At 39.4% G+C, this 21,855-nt stretch overlaps 1 long non-coding RNA gene across 1 annotated transcript; it reads left to right on the top strand.

Annotated features, from left to right (window-relative positions):
* Positions 1 to 353: 353 nt before the first annotated feature.
* LOC143099182 (uncharacterized) lies at positions 354 to 16,586 on the top strand. The gene is made up of 2 exons (XR_012981424.1): positions 354 to 934; positions 14,349 to 16,586. It is a non-coding gene; the product is annotated as an uncharacterized LOC143099182 (long non-coding RNA).
* The last annotated feature ends 5,269 nt before the right edge of the window (positions 16,587 to 21,855 follow it).

Below are 21,855 nucleotides of genomic sequence, written 5' to 3'. Positions count from 1 at the left end.
TTGAATGTTGATATGGGTTATTGTGGAAAAACGTGACAATTTCGACGACCACTGGTGGTCGAGTAAGTGTACGATTATGCAATTTGGCGTAGGCTATGTTTTGATCTTGTGTAGCCTAGACAGGCTAGCCTACAGCCTATCAAATTGTCATTACTTTCATTTAGCTCTGTTTAAATGTGCTATTTAGCACTTTAAGTTGTAATGTCAGTGAGACATCATGGTAGATGTCTTTAAAGTGTCAGTACTTCATCTGTTTTTTTGTGTGATGTCCAATGAGTTTCGAGGTTTGGTCATGCATGCTTGCCTACACAAACTAGTTTGACAAATTTTGTGCTGCATTACAATGCTGTAAAGGAATTATTATTATCATTGTATAAAACACCTGTGTAAGCAGATATATAAATCACCTCTGTAAGCAAAAATATTATGCTGAGTTTCAAGGACACAGAATTCGAGTTGGGACGCACAGGAAAAGGCCCCCCGCCTCTGTGTGCGTCTGTGCGTGGGTTTTGAGGAAATCAAGCTGAAGGAGATAGATGTCTGGCATCCTGTTTCTCTGTGTGCATCTGTACAATAAAAGACACTGCTTTTTGGACTGCAGGCTCAGAGACTGATGGTGAAAGGTTCCATACCTTTCACTAGCACCCTCTCCTCGTAGTTCCGGATGCTGCGAGTAAATCCATACTACGTGTTGTGGTTCTTGTGTCTAATATGTTGAGGTAAATTCCATGACACTACTTGGTCCTTTCGAGCCGGATCCCAAGACACCCAAGTTCCTGGGACTGATCATCGGAAGTTGAAGACTGTGCACAGCCCGCGGTCCGGGACCGTGGAAAGCCCCGTACGGTGAATTCCGTGCTGGCCAACCGACGGCGACCAGGCCCTGGACTGGATTGACGGGATCCGAATAGCAACAGAGCAGAACCATAACAGCGTGAGTAAAAACTAGTCTGGGACTATGTTTGAAAGGGAAAGATCGCATTAAGTTGCTCTTTTCTGTATACAGTACTGTTAAAGTAGGCCTAACGATAAACTAAGCACTACAGGGGGGTTCGAGTCCCACCTGAGTTTATCGGGAGAGTACTACAGGGGGTTCGAGTCCCGCCTAAAAGTCTCTCCAAGAAAGGGAAAGTTTTGAATGTGTTTGAATGTGAGTGAATGAGGGGATTATCTGTAAGTTAAAACGAACAACAGAATCTGTGTGATCACCCAGAGAAAGCCGGGTGTTAGGTTAACACCTGACATCTAGAAGCTTGCTTTCTAGATTTGTTGTTTGCCCATTTGAGGACGATACAGTATAACCCCCTATTTGTAAAAATGGGTAATACCCAAGACAAAGAAAATGCTTTGAAAGGCGATGCCAAATTTATGTCCAAAATTCACCCAGGAATTGAAAATTGGCTAACACGATGGAAAGATAAGTTCAAATTTGAAGGGAAATTAACAGTTCCTGGCTGTTCGAAATTGTTACACTCAAAAAAATGAAATCTCACTATTGTTCACCTTAATAAATCCTCTTTCGTTGGATTTACATAACACAATTAGGTTTCTAAGGTGAAATTGAGTTAGTTGTGTTATTTCAAATCAATAATGCGTTTTTGCTGATTAACTTAACATGTTTGCATTGGATCTACACAACTTTCTTGAACAAAACGCATTAGATTAGGAAATTTGTCCCTCTATGGTTGCCGTAGCATTATTTCACAATTTATGAGGACCATGGTGAGGACTCCGCCAGAGACGGTTGAGAAAGTGAAGGTCCGCCATTTTTTCCTCGCTTGCTCACGGAACATTTTTGGATCCTGTAATTGCAAGGTATGTATTTGTTGCTGTTCATAGTGTTTTTGTTTTGAGTTTAGCGAGTTTGTCGTAACAACAACTTGAATAATCATTTTAGTAGATATTATGTGTAAGTGTAAATGTGTTACTAAACTCGAGCAGCTAATGTTAGCTACTAGCTGCTAAATCTGTCATGGTGGCTGGCGAGCTAAGTCATCTCAGGCTAGAATTTTATCATGTTTCCCAGGTTAGTTTTGCTCCCTACTGATGATAGACAGGGGTGGTGCCTTGATGGGGTTATTTCATATAAATCACAATTGAATGTTCATAGAAGTGCCAAGGTCAGGACGACTTCATGTATTTAACTGCTAAGATAAAATAGCAGCTAACGTTAGCCCCATACAAACCCTGCCTGGGTTTATACTAATAGTTGGATCAGTATCGGAAAAGTTTAATGTTTAAACGTAGGTGCACCCCACTCTGACCAAATTATCTTTCTGTGTCATGAACAAATTGCTAGCATTGATGCAGACTCTAAAGTCCGTCAAGAAACATTTGAATCATTTTAACGTTCGTGTAGCAAACTCTGCCATCTTGCCTAGTCTCTCTGTAACATTAGCCACGTGTAGCTGCAATCTTTGAAGGACAGCAGTTGCAGGAGCATCAGACTTGTCATTATTTTTGTATTGCTATCATAGGCTACTTGGCTCTCATCCGGCTTATATAAAAGAGCAAAGCAAATAGCAGTTTCTTGCATGGAAACTTGTCCATTTTAAGCACACACATTGGTTGTCAACCCCTATATTCGGGAGGTAAATAATTTTACATTTTTCATGCTAGAGGCTGCCTACTCTTCAATGTTTGAATGATTTGTTAATCACAAACAAGTAATTAATTAAATCACAAACAAGCCAATCTAATTAAAGGTTTTCTTCCTAGTTCAATTCTATTAAAATTCTCAATTGATTCTGTGATCTAATATTATTATAGTTTTACACAAATTTGTTGAGTTTGTCGCAGACACCCATACCATATGCTAATTGTAATTCTTTCTGTATTTCCAAATGCTGGGTTGTATTGTTAGTTGTTCTTTCTATCTCCTCTCCCCTCATAACGTTGTCAGAATGTCAGAACTCGACATCATCTGCTCCAGGCTGTCTGCTGTGTGTGCGTAGGAAGGGAGGAGATCATGGCTGCCATTGACCAGGTTAGTGAGTTGTTACCAAGTTTTGTGCCTCCCACTTTAAAAACCTGTGATCCAATATTAGGCCATTAGCTACCGGACCTTGCCATGCACCTGCTAACTTTTTTTGAAAGGTCTTACCTTGCTGACATGACATGAATTTGAAAGTTAACATTGACATATTTGGGGTGCACTGCCTGTTTCAACCCCATGAATAGATTTACATTGAAGATCAGTGCGTTCCAAAAATCTCTTTTAACATTTAACATTTTAACATTTAACAAAGGGGGTTGCATGGTAATGCATGGTAAACATTAAGATGCTTAATTTGTAAATGTAAGTAAAGTAGTGTTCATTTCCCTATTTTGCAGAATTATACCATTGGCTTGTTGAGAGCTTGCAACCTGAAAGCACTTGTGTACTTAAATGAAGGCTCTGAGAAACTCATAAAGGAATACCTGGTAAGTGTAAATGAATATCAAAAAAACAGTAAAGCATTACAGCAGCGAGAGTAGCAGTGGTACGTCTAGTGGGAAGATGGGTATGAATGAATATGGCTTCTTATATTATTTTAGTACCCATGGACATTTCCTTGTTCATGTTTCGGTGCTTGTAATGTTTTGTTAAGGCTGTCTATATGCATGTTAAAGCAGAATGCATGTTACAGCAGAACAAGTCACCATTGGTCTGTTTGACCACGCATAAACCCTTTACAGACAAAGCTTCCTAGTCTGTGTTGGTAAAATCTCACCCAAAGTTTTAATCTTTGGTTAACTAGCTTTTGAGTTAAAAGAAATCATAGACGTTAGAGGGATTTTGGAGAGCAGAGAGTCTAAAGCAATGGTTCGGAGTGAATTTCACCAGAAGTGTAATGTCCGGAATATTACCAAACTTCTACAGTAGTACAAAAAGGGTCTGTACTCATAAACAACACCTACTGCAACGCTACGTCGACGTCACTTCGTGATTTGGTAAAAGCCTGTAAAAGTCCTGGCAGAAAGCGATGCATAAGTTTTATAAATGCTTGTATTTTCAGGTCAACACTTATTGACCTGAAAATACAATTTCAAATATCATCCAGTTATCAATATATGACTATGGAGTGTTTAATTCACTAGCTTTTCTCTTACACTTGTGAGTTTTGCAAAGGACTTTTACGGACTTTTCACAAATCACGGAAGTGATGTAGACGTAGCGGTAGCAGCAGAGAGTAGAAGCTATCAGGCAAGTGTTATTTAAATAAGCTCCTGGTGTAGGCTACTTACAAACTTTCCAATGCCTCATTTAATGAGTACAGACCCTTTTTTGTACTGTAGAAGTTTAGTGATATTCCGGACATTATTATGGGGTAATTTACGAGATACACTTTTGGTTTTGGCAAGCCATTGGGCTGATACATAGACTGACAGCGCAAACTCGACCAATGTCTTGGGGGGGGGGGGGGGGGGGGGTTTGGTACTCGCAATGATCATGCAAATGACCCAAGGGTGAAATTCACTCAGAACCATTGCTTTAATTTACAAGGATTAAAGTTCTCCGTCGTAGGACGGATTTCCGTCAATTTGATTTTAGAAATGTCATATTTGAGATCGATGCAGATCCGATGAGAAAAAAAAAATAGGGGGGGGGGGGGCTATCACCTTTTCTTTTCCTTTTTTTTAAGGCAACTACAAATATTAGGTCCGATGAATTAATGTGTGTGATGATAAATGTTTAAAGACCTAATAGTGTTCTTGAGAACTTTCTGTGTCTCAATCAGTGACGGCTCAAGAAGATAGCCTAGCCTACCTCAGCCATGAGTTCCGCTTTGTTTATGTTGTAGCTACACGCTTGTCTCGTTGGCCTGGGGCGTTTGCTTAAAAAAAAGAACACATATGGAGGACTAATAACGGTCTAAAAGTTGGATTATAGTGACACAATCGAGACAGCTGATGAGGTTGGCAAATCCGTTTAACTTTTTTGGATATGATATTGTGAGCTCTATGTGCGAATTCGGAGAAGAAGCGTAGGCTGTGTTCTTTCCGTGCATCAATGTAGACAATTTCTTACTATCGCGAACTCTTGTCAGGGGAGGTCATTCATTTTGGGTGTCACCTATGACTTGAACAGATAGCCTGCTATGCCACCCCATGTAGGCTACTATTATTGTTACAGTTTTTAATCAATGCAACTAACATTATGTGTAAAGCGACGCAATATAAACCGTATGCAATGTATTATCCCGTCTGTTATGACATGTACAACAATGTTTTTCACAATTTGCAATGGAAGGTTTTGACTGAGCGTGTTAACATAAAATAATAATAATATTGTCATCATCGCGAACTGTTTAGTAAGGGAGTCAGTCGTGTTTGTGACGCACAGACAGCCTTGTAGCCTATTTTGCTTTAGGCCTCACTTTTAACGACAGTAGGTTGTGAGTGTATGTTGACAAAAAATAACCATGCAATCAAAATAGTCAACTTAAAACTTTGCTATAAAATATTATTAATTTATAGCACAAAACCATAACCAGTATGCCTACCAGAACCTTGCATATTAGCGTAATTTGTGTGCGTCTATTTGGCAAGGCCACTAGCTGTCATGGATGTGTTGTTGCTAAAGGAAGGCAGGTGTCAAAAGTTAAAAAATAAATGGAGATGGGCAGCTGTTGGAAATGGGGGAGAACTAACAAGCCATGGTGTAAAGAAATGAAAGTGCCAGGGGCAGTGTTTGGCAAGTTACTTCAAAATCGTAATGTATTATGTATTACTTATTACTGTCATTTCAAAGTAATTTGTTACATTATAATATTACTGTCTTTGAATTGTAAGGCATTACACTACTATTGTATTACTTTTAAGTTACTTTTACCAAAATATCTAGAAATATGGATTTGGAATTCTAAATGCAGTTTATTATGCTCAATGCAGCTCATTCCTTCTAATGGAGGGCGATGTGGTATAACATAATGACTAAGCTAGGCTTAAGGCTAACAACAGTAGAATGCAATAGGCGCAGTGATGGCTCATGATGCAATACAAGGAACAATCATAGCCAGAATTTTGTTAAAAGCAGACAAAAGGTCGAAGTCTGGTCAATTGTGATAGAAATGCTGTAACTTTAGGCTTAGGCCTACTCATTAAAATCAACAGAGAGCCCACTACCTGTATATTGTAACCCAAAACTTGTCAAGATAGGCTACACAGTGCCGCTGCTGGCCATTTTGGTGCCCTAACTGGTGAAATACAGTATTAACCCAAGTATGTCATCATATGGTCAACTATAAAGATGTAGGCTAATCTGCCTGTTCCCAGGGATGGGTAGTATTTCTGAAACATGTAATATGTATTTCAAATACAAAATAGTATTTTGTCATTTGTATTTTATTGGGTTGAAGGAAATGGCTCTGTATTTTGTATCAAAATACTTAATTGGTGTGTATTTTTGTATTTTAGAAATACTGCAAAATACTATATGTGAAACACACTAAAAAAAGTAGATACTACACACAGGTGTAATGAATAATTGGTAATTAGGCAACAATGGTTTATTTTTATCGCAATCAGCTAATGTGAGAACAGCTGTGATGAGCAAGTTTACCTGTGCAAGTTCACATAAGGACACTGACAAAGGCAACCATGTCCTATTGTCTCCATGCCAATCTTTAACAGAAAAAATGTCAGATATCTCAATGAACCACAATGACATCAATAGATGGTAAGGTGTTGAGTGTGTTTGAATTCCCTTCCTTGTAGCATCCATTTCTGCATTCTACAGTGGGGACAAGTTCACCTTGTTTAATTAAATAACAATTATATTTCCTTATTAGCTGCATACTTGAGGTTGGAGATATTAAGGCATATCAAGTTTCTCACATACTGGAACTTCAAGATACATAGCCTTATGATTTTCTTATTCAGTTCTGCACTGGACTTGAATTACGAAATTCGGCACAGATACACAATTATGATTTTGGCCTATTGATTATAATGTGGTTAATTGAAAGCTCTGTCAGTCGTTTTGGATAAGCATCAGCTAGTTGACTAAATGTAAATGTAAATTCTTGAATTATTCTTCTGATCACACTACATGAACTTGCATACGGTATACTATTTGGTATGACGGGCCAAATTGTATTGTTTTTTACTATATAGTTTTAATAGGCTAAATGTTTGGGATATTAAAAAGCTTTTTTTTGCAGTGCTTTCATACTTCCTTGAAAAAAGTATTTTGAGTATTTTCTAAATACAAAAATACAGTATTTTATTTTGATACATAATATGGTTACTGTATTTTGTAGTTTATTTTGATACATTAAAAATGAGGGTATTAGGTATTTTATTTTGAAATACATTCTGATGTATTTTTGCCCATCCCTGCCTGTTCCCAGCATCAGAACACTTTGCGATGGTTAGCGTGTCGTAATTCAAGTCCAGTGCAGAACTGAATAAGAAAATGATAAGGCTATGTATCTTGAAGTTCCAGTATGTGAGAAACTTGATATGCCTTAATATCTCTAACCTCAAGTATGCAGCTAATAAGGAAATAGAATTGTTATTTAATTAAACAAGGTGAACTTGTCCCCACTGTAGAATGCAGAAATGGATGCTACAAGGAAGGGAATTCAAACACACTCAACACCTTACCATCTATTGATGTCATTGTGGTTCATTGAGATATCTGACATTTTTTCTGTTAAAGATTGGCATGGAGACAATAGGACATGGTTGCCTTTGTCAGTGTCCTTATGTGAACTTGCACAGGTAAACTTGCTCATCTTTACTTGCGTACGACTTCACACCAGTGCTTCAGACCAGAGCTGATGCTTCAACAATAGCCGTCACTGAAAAGCTGTTAGTGTCTTTGAACACAGCTGTTCTCACATTAGCTGATTGCGATAAAAATAAACCATTGTTGCCTAATTACCAATTATTCATTACACCTGTGTGTAGTATCTACTTTTTTTAGTGTGTTTCACATATAGTATTTTGCAGTATTTCTAAAATACAAAAATACACACCAATTAAGTATTTTGATACAAAATACAGAGCCATTTCCTTCAACCCAATAAAATACAAATGACAAAATACTATTTTGTATTTGAAATACATATTACATGTTTCAGAAATACTACCCATCCCTGGGAACAGGCAGATTAGCCTACATCTTTATAGTTGACCATATGATGACATACTTGGGTTAATACTGTATTTCACCAGTTAGGGCACCACAATGGCCAGCAGCGGCACTGTGTAGCCTATCTTGACAAGTTTTGGGTTACAATATACAGGTAGTGGGCTCTCTGTTGATTTTAATGAGTAGGCCTAAGCCTAAAGTTACAGCATTTCTATCACAATTGACCAGACTTCGACCTTTTGTCTGCTTTTAACAAAATTCTGGCTATGATTGTTCCTTGTATTGCATCATGAGCCATCACTGCGCCTATTGCATTCTACTGTTGTTAGCCTTAAGCCTAGCTCAGTCATTATGTTATACCACATCGCCCTCCATTAGAAGTGCAATGAGCTGCATTGAGCATAATAAACTGCATTTAGAATTCCAAATCCATATTTCTAGATATTTTGGTAAAAGTAACTTAAAAGTAATACAATAGTAATGTAATGCCTTACAATTCAGAGACAGTAATATTATAATGTAACAAATTACTTTGACGATTTTGAAGTAACTTGCCCAACACTGCCTGTAGGTGGCATTAATTATATAGTAAGTGTACCCTGTAGCCTCGTTTTGGTTTAAACAATGGCCGCCGTGTGAATAAGGCGAATACTCCCTTTACTTTGCTGTTTGCATCTTTTTGTACATTAAAAACCAATAGGTCGCGACCGCAAAAGGGGTGCTATCTCTATAGGTAGATATGAAGAACGTATGACTTATGGCCTGAAAAAAGTTCAGTCAAACGATTTTTTTTCACTTTAATCCCTGAATTTAAAGGAGATGGGAGATGCGAGGTTAATCCACTGAATTCAAACATATCTAAAAACATATACTTTTGTTTGAAAAGTCATCAATTAAATGTATTTTTTTTTGTCTGTGGTAAAGGACGCGGACTGATGCCCAGAGCCAGATGGAGAAAACCACCATCGGGATCTTTGCAATCAAACATGAGGGTGCCAATGCCTCCACTTGAAGATGTAGACATTATAGTTGAATCACTAACAATGTAACAAAACTACACATGCCGTGTTTAGCAGAGATATTTTTCAGTTCATTGCATTTCTATTTTACTAAAAAATGTCCCTGATGGATTGATGAGAATGGAGACAAAGGTTGCTGCTAAATAAATGCAGATTTGTTTTGAAGACCGTGTGTCTGTTTGCTATTTCAACACATTTGTTAAATTTTAGACATTTTATTTTATTTAGAAATGTTATGCAGAACAAATTCAACTTGTTTACTTTGGATTTACTTAAGAACTTTATGTTTAGGATGAGTTTACTTAAGAAAGTTTTGTCAAGTGTGGTTCCACGTAACTGTATCACTTAAACGTAACTTAATGTGGATGTGTGCTAGATATCTTTTTAACTTAAATTAATTGAACATAACAATGTGACTTTGATTGAACAGAACAGTATTAAGTTGAGTCAATGTAAGAATGCTGAATTAATTGAACATAACAGCATTAAGTTGGTTGAACACAGCCATATTAAGTTGAGTCAATGTAAGAATGCTGAATTAATTGAACATAACAGCATTAAGTTGGTTGAACACAGCCATATTAAGTTGGTTCAATGTAAGAATACTAAATAAAAATAAAGGAATTCAATTACTTACCATCTACTTTATTCACTTTTGTTCAGTTAATGTTATTTATTTGAGTCAATCGTATAGAATATAGTATCTTTAGAGTTATTTAATACAGTTTCGTGGAACCACTTGACAAAACATTTTTAATTAAATCCAACAAGATATTTTTTTGAGTGTACGCGACATGATGCACCACTCGAAAAAGAAAAATGGTATAAAAACACAGAACCAAAAAGAAATTGATGCAGTTAAATTGTGTTTGGAGGAGGCAAGAAAGCGCGAAAATAAAATAAAAGAACGGAAAAAATGTACCGTAGCGTATGTAAAAGAGGAAGACAATATGCCTTACACCTCACCACCTCCTTACAACAGACCACAACCACAAGCAGCTGTGGTTAGTGCCTCCGTGTCTGCACCGTCGCCCGCGGCAGCTCCTGTAACCTTGAATCCCCCTGTCCCGACGCCAGCCAGGGGAGGGGAGGAGAAAACGCCCCAAAGACCTAGACAACTGACGCGGTCCCACGGTGAACGTTTAGAATGGGACACCAGGATGTCTGGGGACGTAAATAAAGTTTTAAAGACAGGAACTAGAGCATCCGCAAATCCAGTTCTATTAGACGCGGTAAATCTCCCACTATATCCCCGTCTCTCTCCAGGTCTTCACCTTTCGCCACAACCGCCAACTTCACATACACATCTGTATGATGATGACGTTGATGATTTTGATTATGATGACAAAACGCCAAGCTGGCCTCCACAGCCGCCTAAAATAAACGCGTTCCAAATGGTAGAATTACCTAATCCAACATTTAGGCCAGGCGAACAAGAAGGTGCTGACAACCGTCGAATAATGCATGTCTACAGGACATGGACCCAAGGGAGTGGCCTCTCACAAAGCACAGATCGACGAATTCTGCGACGAAATGAAAAATATAATACTTGTGTACCACCTGAATGGTTTCGAGGTCGAAAGGATGTTCCGCTGTAAAATGGGCTCCGATTGGAGCCGCGTGAAAGACAGTTTTGTAGCCCATACAGGTGGTACAGCATATGCCCCCGGCTCCACTGAACTAAATAAACAAGTTCAGAACTTAGAGGATAAATGTAGACTAGTGTTCAAAAAACATTGCGATTACACCAAAATACATGCCACAACACAAAAAGATAATGAGGACGTTTGGGAGTTTAGAGACAGATTTGAAAAAGTGTTTAAAGCCTATAGGTTTAAAAACAGATACTGAAGACAATAAGAAAATTTATGAACAACAATTAAAACAAGCATTGCTCCAGAGTTTCAGGCCAGAGATAAAAGGTTGGATAGAAAAACATTTTGTCTCCTTTAGAACAGCAGCTATGCCAGAGTTTATGGAACAAGCTAAACACGCAGAAAAGACAACACAAAACAAGAAGAAAGAGAAGGAAAAGAAAGAATCAGGGAAATTGGTAGAAGCATTTGTAATGGCAGTGCAAGGAGCAGGAGGACAAACAGGCAGAGGCCGAGGTCGTGGCCGAGGCAGAGGCCGAGGCAATAGCAGAGGAAGAGGAGGACAGGGTGAAAATAAGCCAGGACGTAGAGATTATGAGAATGAGGGTGATGATAGTAACAAGTGTTACAAGTGTGGGGGTCGAGGGCATTGGGCCCGAGACTGCCCCAGTGAGGATAAGAAAGAACAAAAATATGATCAGGATCAATATGACAATTGACTAGGAAATGGAGAAGGGGAAGAGCTAGAAATATGTGAAGAATTTCTAGACTTAGCTGATGTGTGTTTCTAGGAAAAACCAGAGAAAGTGATACATATTAATGGCAAACCTGTAATCTTTTTATGTGATACTGGAGCATGCAGAACTGTAATGAAAGACATAGATGGCCTACAAAAAACAGATCAAGCTATTCTCGTAAAATCAGCCAACAGTCATGTGCAAAAACAATATTTCAGTGAGCCTGTGGCTGTCAAGCTGACAGAAACAGGAAGCACTGTTTTCGCCCCTGTAGTCATGGCCCCTGGCTGTCCCTACAACCTGTTAGGACGAGATTTAATGGTAAAATTAAAATTAGCCATCTATCCAAATCTACAGGGGGGTATGGAGGCTAGGACATGTGATGAAATTGACATACACTTAGTCGAGGGGAAAAATACGCCGTATTACGTCTGGGCCCTGGAACCTTCGCACCAGGACCCAGGAAAAACAATAGAGACGATAGTACAAAAGGTTAAGGAAAGAATTAACCCACTGGCTAGTCTGATACCCCTTGACAAATTAAGAATTGACCTGAGACGCAAACCTACACCTGGGCCAGACCCAGAGTATGACAAACTAGTGCATAAACTAGGACTTACTACCAGTCTAAATTATGTGGTGACTTTTACACCAACAGTAATACTACATGACAAAACAGAGACATGATTGATGATTTTAACAGAGGCTGAGGATCAAGCGCTAAAAATAATTCCGTCAAGCTTATGGTCAAAAGGACCTACGGATGTGGGTCTGATTAAAGACATAGAGCCGGTGCGAATTAGAGCAAAAACAGGTTATTATCCATGCAAAAAACAATATCCTCAAAAACCTGATGCAGAAGCAGGGATAAAACCTGTGATAGCAGAGATGATTAAAGCTGTGCCTGATCCCCATACTCTGTTGAACCAATTAAATCCAGAAGCTAAAGTATTTTCAGTAACTGATTTGAGCAACGCATATTATTCAATACCTGTCCATAAAGAGAGTCAACATTGGTTCGCATTCACATTTGAAGGGAAACGTTACACATTCACACGCCTAAGCCAAGGGTATTGTGAGTCGCCTACAATATTTTCCGAAGCAATACATAACTGCCTGGCAAAGTTTATCCCGCCCTGCGGATGTCAAATTTTGGCTTATGTTGATTATTTGCTCATAGCTGGAATTAACGAAGAAAAATGCAAAATTGATACACTGGCACTTCTACAATATTTGCACAAAACCAGACATAAAGTGAGCAAAGACAAATTGCAATTGTGGCGATCTGAAGTAAAGTATTTGGGACACACACTGACAGGTGGCAAGGATGGCAGAGATGTGCATTCTAGCCGTAAAAAAGCAATATTAGAAGCACCAAAACCGATTACAAAGAAGCAAATGATGTCATTTTTAGGGCTCTGCAACTATTGTCGAATGTGGGTCCCAAGCTATGCCGAAAAGACGCGCCCCTTACGAGCATTAATCTTTGACGAGCCCATGGCTGCGCACGATAAACTAAAATGGACTAAAGAGGCTGAAACTGCGTTTGAAAACATAAAACAATTAATTGCTGGGTCCACTGTTTTAGCGCTGCCTGATTACACTAAGCCGTTCACACAAATGGTCGATACAAAAAATGGTTTCATGACCTCTGTTTTGACACAGCAGTGGGGAGCAAAAAATAGACCAGGGGCATTTTACAGTTCACGACTGGATCCGGTGGCGAGAGCAACCCCCGTGTGTGTGCAGGCTGTACTCGCCACAGCAATGGCAGTACAAGTGTCAGCTGAAGTCGTGCTTTTTCACCCACTGACTGTGAAAGTTCCACATGCTGTCTCTCTACTGCTGTTACAAACCAACATGACATTCTTATCTCCCGCAAGACACCTCTCGTGCATGACAGTGTTGTTATCGCAACCACACATCACTATCGAGCGCTGCACTGTGCTAAACCCATCCACTCTGTTGCCAACAGCTGAGGACGGGGTGGAGCATAAGTGTTTGGAGATAACACAAACGAACGTGAAACTTAGAGCTGATTTAACTGATCAACCACTGAAAAAATGTGAAATAATTTTCGTCGACGGATCGGCCGTAAAAGATAAATGTGGTGTAAATAAAGCAGCCTATGCAGTGACTACCCTAACTACAAAAGTAGAGGCAAAACGTTTGCCCGCTTCATACTCTGCACAAGCAGCTGAATTGACGGCCCTAACCAGAGCATGTGATTTTTTTTTGAAAAAAAAAGGAAGTAACAATTTACACAGACAGTCAATATGCTTTTGCTACGTCTCACATTTTTTGTGCACATTGGAAAAGACGTGGCTACAAAACCTCTACTGGGAAACCAGTAAAACATAAAGACTTACTTCTGAAATTATACGACGTTCTTCAATTACAAAAAAAAAAAAAAAAAAAAAAAGCTTGCCATTTGTAAATGTGAAGTGCATACTAACAAAACTGATACTTTTTCAAGAGGAAATGCCCTGGCAGATGAATGCGCAAAGAAAGCCACAGGCGTGTTCCTCTTGCAAACGGGAACTGATACACAACACATACACAAATACGACAGCAGCAAGCGTCTGTTAAAAAGAGGGACCTATGAAAGAAACATGGGTGCTACCTAAAAGACAATGTCTACGTCGGTCCAAGTGGCAAACCAGTATTACCTAAATATATGTATAAATGGGCAGTTATAGTGACACATGGTCATTGTGTCAACGGGAGGAGTGCTGCCACACAGCTAACTCCTTTTGAAATGCTGTATGGTAGACCATAGCCTACACCATGCCTGATTTCTCTCGTAGTACGTCCACGCCTGATGATGATGATGAAGGAGTAGTGGGACAGTTGATTAAGACTCTGTCATCTAAATGTGTAGACACGAATACTGCTCCCTCTCTCTCTCTCTCCACAGGACCCTAAAGTGAAACCAGGAGACTGGGTGTTCATCATAGAATTATACTAGCCACTCCTACCGCAGTGAAGGTACAGGGGAAGACTTCTTGGACGCATCTCGCACTGTAAGATACGGGACCTTCCAGCTGCAGAGTCAACCGCTGTGGAGAGGAAATCTGACTACAAAGGGGTCTAGGGGTATATAATCTAGTCGTCTCAACGTCAGTGTTGTTTAAACAGAGCCTCCACGGCTTAGTGACGATGCCTGGGGGTCACGGACCTTTGGTGTGGAGGCTGGTCCTCGGAGGGGTCATTACCCTCACCTTGCTGGGAATTGTGCTGCAAGGCCTAAGTGGAACTGCACAGACTGCTACAAGGACTGAACAATGACTTTTTCGACTTTGACAAAGGAAGCCGATACAAAAGATGGAAAAGATGGATTTTGTCTGAAGATCTGCATACCTACAACATAACACATGTGTATAATTTGAATTCATGGTATCGCTATGCTCAAATGTTAGCTGATTTGAATAATGTGTCTGACTGTTATGTATGTTCTATGATGCCAATATCTGCTTCTCATCCCCGTTTAACAGTCGCCAAAATCCCTTATAGACAGAGTGTGTGTGTAGGTAAGCGAACGTCTAACAAACAAGGCGTTTACAGCACTTATAATTCATCCCACCTAACAATAAATGACAATGGCACTTTCACGATCAGTGAACCCTGTGCAGTGACACACCCTTTGAAGTACCTATATTCTAACGTAACATTGACCCCTTATGCCACTGTCAGACCTAAAACAATATTCCCGATATGTTTCTTCAGAAGTGGTTCAGTGCCTGTGGGGAGTTTGCCTCTCTACAGGTGTCGTCAGACAGCGGTTCCTGTGGAAACGTGCGTGATGCAAGGTCAATAGAAAACTATAAGTTTTGATGAAGGTGGTGATATCTGTCCATGGCCCAATCCTAGAAATAAGACCAGGTGCAGGTGTTGGAGTGACTATGTTTTGCCTAGTCCTGATGGTACGACCCCATTAGACGGTATCTATTGGATGTGTGGCCACAGAGTCTACCTAAATCTTCCACCCAAGTGGGTAGGAATTTGTGCTCCGGTGCGTCTGACCACACTTACATTATAACTCAGGCTACCCACCACCGTTGTAGCCGCAGAGCTGTAGTAGATGTGAAACCACACGATCCTATTTGGGGAAAGGATGTCCCTGATGAGCATAAGTTGTGGTCTGCTAGTCATAAAATAAGGTTAAGTCTGTTCCCCTGGGTAGGGGTTGGGAAGTTACTGTTAAGAATGGAAACACAAGAATACAGAATTGGATTGTTTGTAAATTCATCTATTAAAGTAGATGAGAAACAAAATGTTGAAATATCTGCTATGCGTTTAATGTTATTGCAAAATAGATTGGTGCTTGACCTAATGGCAGCTGCAGAAGGAGGTGTTTGTGCAATGCTGAATGATACATGCTGTACATACATTCCGGATGAGGCGAACAGTCATGATGTTACTGAAGCTTTGCACCAAATGAAAAATGTACAACAAGCAATGATTACTGATACGGTTAACCAAGGATGGGATCCTCTTTCATGGTTTAGGTCCGGTACCTGGCTGCAGATAATCTTGAAAATATGTGCTCCTATACTTGCTGTATTAATCTTGTTCTGTGTATTCACAACATGTGTATTACCTTGTTTTTGCCATCTTATAACCAAGACTGTAACTGCTAATATGAATGCTTTGCTTTTGCAAGAAGAGGCATGTAGGCTCCTCGCTGAGGACAACAGTGACGTGTAATGATTAATTGATTAACCTCATGATCAGCAATGAAGTTGTTACAGAAAACCTGTATTGGAGATTACAATGGAACAGATGATTGTGAAAGTTACCAATGATAAACAGGAGGGAAATGTAAAGGAATTATTATTATCATTGTATAAAACACCTGTGTAAGCAGATATATAAATCACCTCTGTAAGCAAAAATATTATGCTGAGTTTCAAGGACACAGAATTCGAGTTGGGACGCACAGGAAAAGGCCCCCCGCCTCTGTGTGCGTCTGTGCGTGGGTTTTGAGGAAATCAAGCTGAAGGAGATAGATGTCTGGCATCCTGTTTCTCTGTGTGCATCTGTACAATAAAAGACACTGCTTTTTGGACTGCAGGCTCAGAGACTGATGGTGAAAGGTTCCATACCTTTCACTAGCACCCTCTCCTCGTAGTTCCGGATGCTGCGAGTAAATCCATACTACGTGTTGTGGTTCTTGTGTCTAATATGTTGAGGTAAATTCCATGACAAATGCCCAGCTACCTCTGTTGCCAAAACAGATCATTAAGGCATGCTTTATTGGACATTCTGATATCTTGGAGTCTCTGAAATAATAAAACTTGTTTTATACAATCATGTTGTTATTGTACCATTAGGGAAGCAGGGCATCAATATGGGCCATGCACTTATAGTATATTGGTTATGTTTATCCATAAAGGTCATAACTACATTAAGTCAATATGCTTTATTACCTTACAAACACTGTCTAGCTTTACATGAATGATGCCTACTTACAGAAGTCCTAGATACACACGATGAATGGGTAAATGTTATTAATGTGGGGTATGGTCATACAATCTGTATATTCAAAAGGTAATGGTTACAAATGCAATTAAGTAGTACTTTACAAGAACCTATGTGCTCAATGAGGATGATGGGGGGGGGGGGGGGGGGGGGGACTATAATGTAAAGTTCATCAGATTGAGGTGACTACATATGGGCTGATTATAACAGGTAGTAAACTGGCCCTTCAAACCCCAAATGAGTCATGTGATGGATAAAGGACCCCTGAAGAGTTTTTACCTTAAAATAACGTTTCCAAAATCATTTTGAAAGCCCATACACTCTTAATAGAGTTAATGGCATTTTGAGCAGGTCTTATCGCTTTGAAAGTTTACTGTTCAGGTAGGAACAGAGAAACAGACAGAATTATGTTGCTTTCTTATTGTAGTGCATCATATTATCAAGATGACAAGTTACTTAGTTGCCTGCTGTGATGAAAATATGTTCACCAGTTCTATATGCATGCATGCATGAATTTACATTTTCGACCAAATCTGCTGTTATGTTCTATTCCCTAAGAATATTAGGCTAACTTGGCCAGACTCCCTCTTACAGAATAAAATTAACATTTTTGAAAATAATTAACTGCTGTACAACAGATAGACAGGGCACCCCATTTCTGGCCTTTGAATGCTGATTACCCAAACTTTATTTTGTATATCCTTATCCTTGCACACAATACTCTGTGGGTATTTTGGTATGATAATATTGTTTTCTTTTACAACTTTGAGTTAATACTGATGTCAAGCCAATGATTTTTGTCTTGAAGATAAAATGTGATTGCTGCCAGGGCTGGTAGGCCTACCACTGAATGTGTAAACTGGCCTGACACTGAAGGACAGTTTATTTGCCCTGGCTGTAAATAACTAATACAATAAATTGTGTTCACAACTTTTTGTGTTTAGTTATGTATAGTAATTCCTATAGATTATGTCTCAGAATAACATATCACATGTGCATGAGGGCAATGACAGGATGCCATTTGTTCAGAGTTAGGACATACACAGGCGTGTAACATGGGCTATTTATTGCACAGACATTTGTGTTGTAGGCTATACAGTGGGTCAATCTGATGTAGCCTAGGCTATGTTGCTGCATGGGCTAACATGTCACTACAGATGCACAGAGGCTAGGCTACAATCAAAACGATAAAACATAATAGCCTAGCAAGGCTAGGACTACCATCAAGGCCTACTGTGTAAAAATCGCCAATATCCTTAATGGTAAGCGACCCACTGAATCTGACACAAAGTTTTGTTTGACTGGCTGCGACACAAGATAACAACATTGACGCCAAATTGCATCTAAACTCGAACACGACATAGTCATACTTTCCATTAACATGACAACATCCAAAAACGTTTTAAAACGCCGTGATCTTCTACTTTCTTTGACAACATTTTCAGTTCCATTTCATCCACGCTTCAGCAATGGGCGTCTAGGTACTCGCGCACGACATCCTCCGTTCATAAATATTCACGCTAAACTCCGCCCTGGAAACTCAGAATCTCAGAAACCGTATATCCGGTAACACCGGTTTTGAGATCTTAGCAAATTCCTGCATGGCATCCAATTCAAGGCTCACATTGCATCCCAATTTGTTCAACGAAGAAACACCTTTTTTGCCTTTACTTAAAAAGTTGAGAATCATTATGAGGCACGCAGGCTAGCAACCTCGGGTCAAGTCAGGTCAGATAAGTTTGCGTCACAGATATTGTAGATGACCACTAGCAGTGTTTTATTATGATATACTTATACTTTTATCTGACTGATTTTATGTGACTTTTATTTTGACATCAGCTATCTGCATGGTGAACTAATCTCTCCACGCTCACACTCGTTCAAAGAAAAACATAAGAAGGCACGTTACAAGTCTGCCTATAGCCAGAGATCGGAAAATATTACTGTAACCTTCAACTAAGGTGTTCTATGAAGTGTTATAGGCTACAACTTTGCAGCATTCCTGGTCATCCTTTTTTGAGTCAGTGCTTGATTTGCTTTGGCAGTAATAACTTGAGAATATTTATGAAGTTGTTAGCTAAGTAGTTAAGTTAATGGCGGTAGCCTTCCCTGGATCACCACTCTTTAGCACCCCTTGATACGCGGAGCGTGGTATGTGGTTCATTGTAATGTATTGTACTATGTATTTCATATTAATTCATTTCATACGTTAATGTAAATGTAATGAGATTCATTTCATATAATGGTTGTTGCCTGCCAATGCTGTTATCTAATGTGATGCTAGCTTGCTAAAGTGCATTTGTCAAAGGACTATTTTGTATCTTTGCCTTTGTTATTTTAAGTTTTACGGTGTTGGTGCTATGCACACTCGTCTGAATTAAAGTACACCCATATGGAAACACTCCCAAGCCTGTTTATTCCAAGTTGAGGGGCTGCTACAGATATGGAGCGCAGAAAGGTCGTTTTTCATCACTAAATAAAAAATGGCATTTAGTAAATCACACACCACATATATCTGTAAATTGCTCAGCCCCAGAGTATCCCTCCAACATGGCAATTATATTGCCCGATTCAGGACAGTTTGACCTACACACACATGAAATGCATGTAGAGCTATGAGCTTGCTGTGGTGAGATACATGGCAAAATATAAGAACTTTTGTAATACGCTTTTTATATTTTAACTCTTAAAAAATCAAAATAAAATCAATGCTAGTACTAATACATGAAATGATGGCAGATCTGGATAGCCTAGACTCTGAAAAAAACAATATATAATATGTGTGTGTGTCACTTACAATGACCAGAATAAATCCTTATGAATAAAGCTAGTGAAAATGCCCTAAAAACAGTTTAGGATTCTAAGGGTTAATATATATTATGATTATGATGACACCCAATGGGCCTGCCATGCATTGGACCCCCACCTGGCCAAGCAAGTAAATGTGCCAGAAAATAACATGGAAAAACAAATAACACACGCATCAAATATGTACATTTCACAAACGCACCACGTCAGTGCTTTGCTGTGTTCCGAATTGTCACGGGTGCTCGGGCCCAACATTTCCGCTTGCGACCATATTTTTTTCATTGTTTACCATCAACACACTCAGGGAAGTATCAGACGCACGGACCAAACAGTAAACACTGTTTAATTACTTTTACTATTAGGGACATTTCTCCTTCAGAAAAATTTGGTCACAAAAAAACATTCAGTCGCTAAAACAAACTCAGGTCTCTACAGTGGAAAACATTGTGGTTCCGGTCCCCACCACCTCTCCTTCCTGTTCTCCCCTCAAAGGAACAAAAAATGGTCTTGTTTTCACATATGTTGCCTGATAGATGTCACGTACAACATTCTCAGAAACTGTTTTCAGCATTCTCAGAAATGAGACTCCCACACTCTGATCCTCCTCCACTGTTAACCAGGCCCAGGAGGCCTCGAGGGAGTCGAAGAGATCATCATCAAGCAGCCTTGCAACGCCTTGCTCCCTGACTGAGCAGAGGTGGTACACTCCAGAATCTTAATGTAGCCCCTTGTTTTAGTGTTACCATTTACTTTGAGAAGGTCACCTGGGGGGTATTCCAGAAAGCAGGTTTATTAGCTTGACTGGGTATGTTAACCCAGAGTAAGCGATAAACCTGGGATTTTAGTTCCAAAACGATCAGGCTATGTAAGTCACTATGGTAACATAGGCTCTGAACTTAACTTACCCTTTTAAAAATATAAGTTTTCGATGTCCCAAATGGAGAGACATACTTTATTGTATTTAACGATCTCTATGCTACTCACAAAAATGTAGGCATGGGAACATGATGAAGTAGGCTATCCAACTGTCGTGTGTTAAATTATTGTGATTACGAGCCAGTGGTTTTCATACATTATGCGTGACTCGGACATCTGACTAAATGCAACAGGCTCATATCGTCCTCGCATTCGCAAAATGAGGACCAGTGTTTTGTCAAATTGCAAATAGCTATTCGTTTTAACGAATTTTTATGATCGTATGAAGTACTTTTTGTATAGGCTACTATCTTAATCTTGGAATATGGGGAGGGAAGTGGCGCGTCTGCAGAAGTCAGCCAAATATGAATGTAATTCTGTGGCATAAAGCAGATGTATTTGTTTATTGTACAGAAAAATAAAAATGACATGTCAAGCAGTCAATTGACTACATTGCAGTCAAGAAGTAAGGCAAATTAACGTGGGTCATAGTTGTCTAGCCTGTTAAAAACGTCGCTAGATAGTATTAAATCGCCAACAACATTGTTTTCTGCAGAAGCCTACCCAAGGCTACAGATTAATTCTTAACAGTTATTTCTCTACTGGCTCAATTATCACCCAAGACATTGTTTTGATTTGCGTAGCTGCGTTACCCCCAACACTGACAATAACGTAGACAGCAAATTAAGATATTTTTTCGTTTTGTGGAGTGGCACCGGTAGGCTTTCAAAAGCAGATTTTGATTTTTGTTACCATGGTGTAGTCAAGCCTTAAGCCATACCCAAGTAGCCTAAATCGAGGTAATGTTTAATTATGCATGATTTATTTTGTTATTGAATTCGTAGGCTGGGATTCCTCTCGCAACATTTATGTTTAACGGTAGCCTCCTGCTTTTTCAGTCAGGCTACTGACAGAGCGATGTACAGTGGCAGAGCGACGCACAGTGGCTGAAAGTGGTACTAAAGTTTCACTTAGCTTCACGCCGCGTAATGCGCGACTGAAGTGGCCATTTGAAAGCGACGCCCACTGTACGTTCTAATGTCACGTCTAGTTTGTTTACAACTAGAGTCATGGGCAGAATGGTAGGCAAGGCTCTGCTGAGTGGTAGGCAACCCTACAACTGAACAGTCGGGTTGCATAGGCTACACATAGTTACAATAGTTACAAATGGCTTCAAAATTGAAATTTTAATATCAAATATTGACCAAGATATGCCGACC

This window comes from Alosa pseudoharengus, unplaced genomic scaffold, assembly GCF_046254945.1.
Source record: "Alosa pseudoharengus isolate Yale_2024_CS ecotype anadromous, Long Island Sound unplaced genomic scaffold, YU_APseudo_1.1 YU_APseudo_1.1_scf_25, whole genome shotgun sequence".
Classification (NCBI taxonomy): domain Eukaryota; kingdom Metazoa; phylum Chordata; class Actinopteri; order Clupeiformes; family Clupeidae; genus Alosa; species Alosa pseudoharengus.
This window is presented reverse-complemented; position numbering and strand designations above follow the sequence as displayed.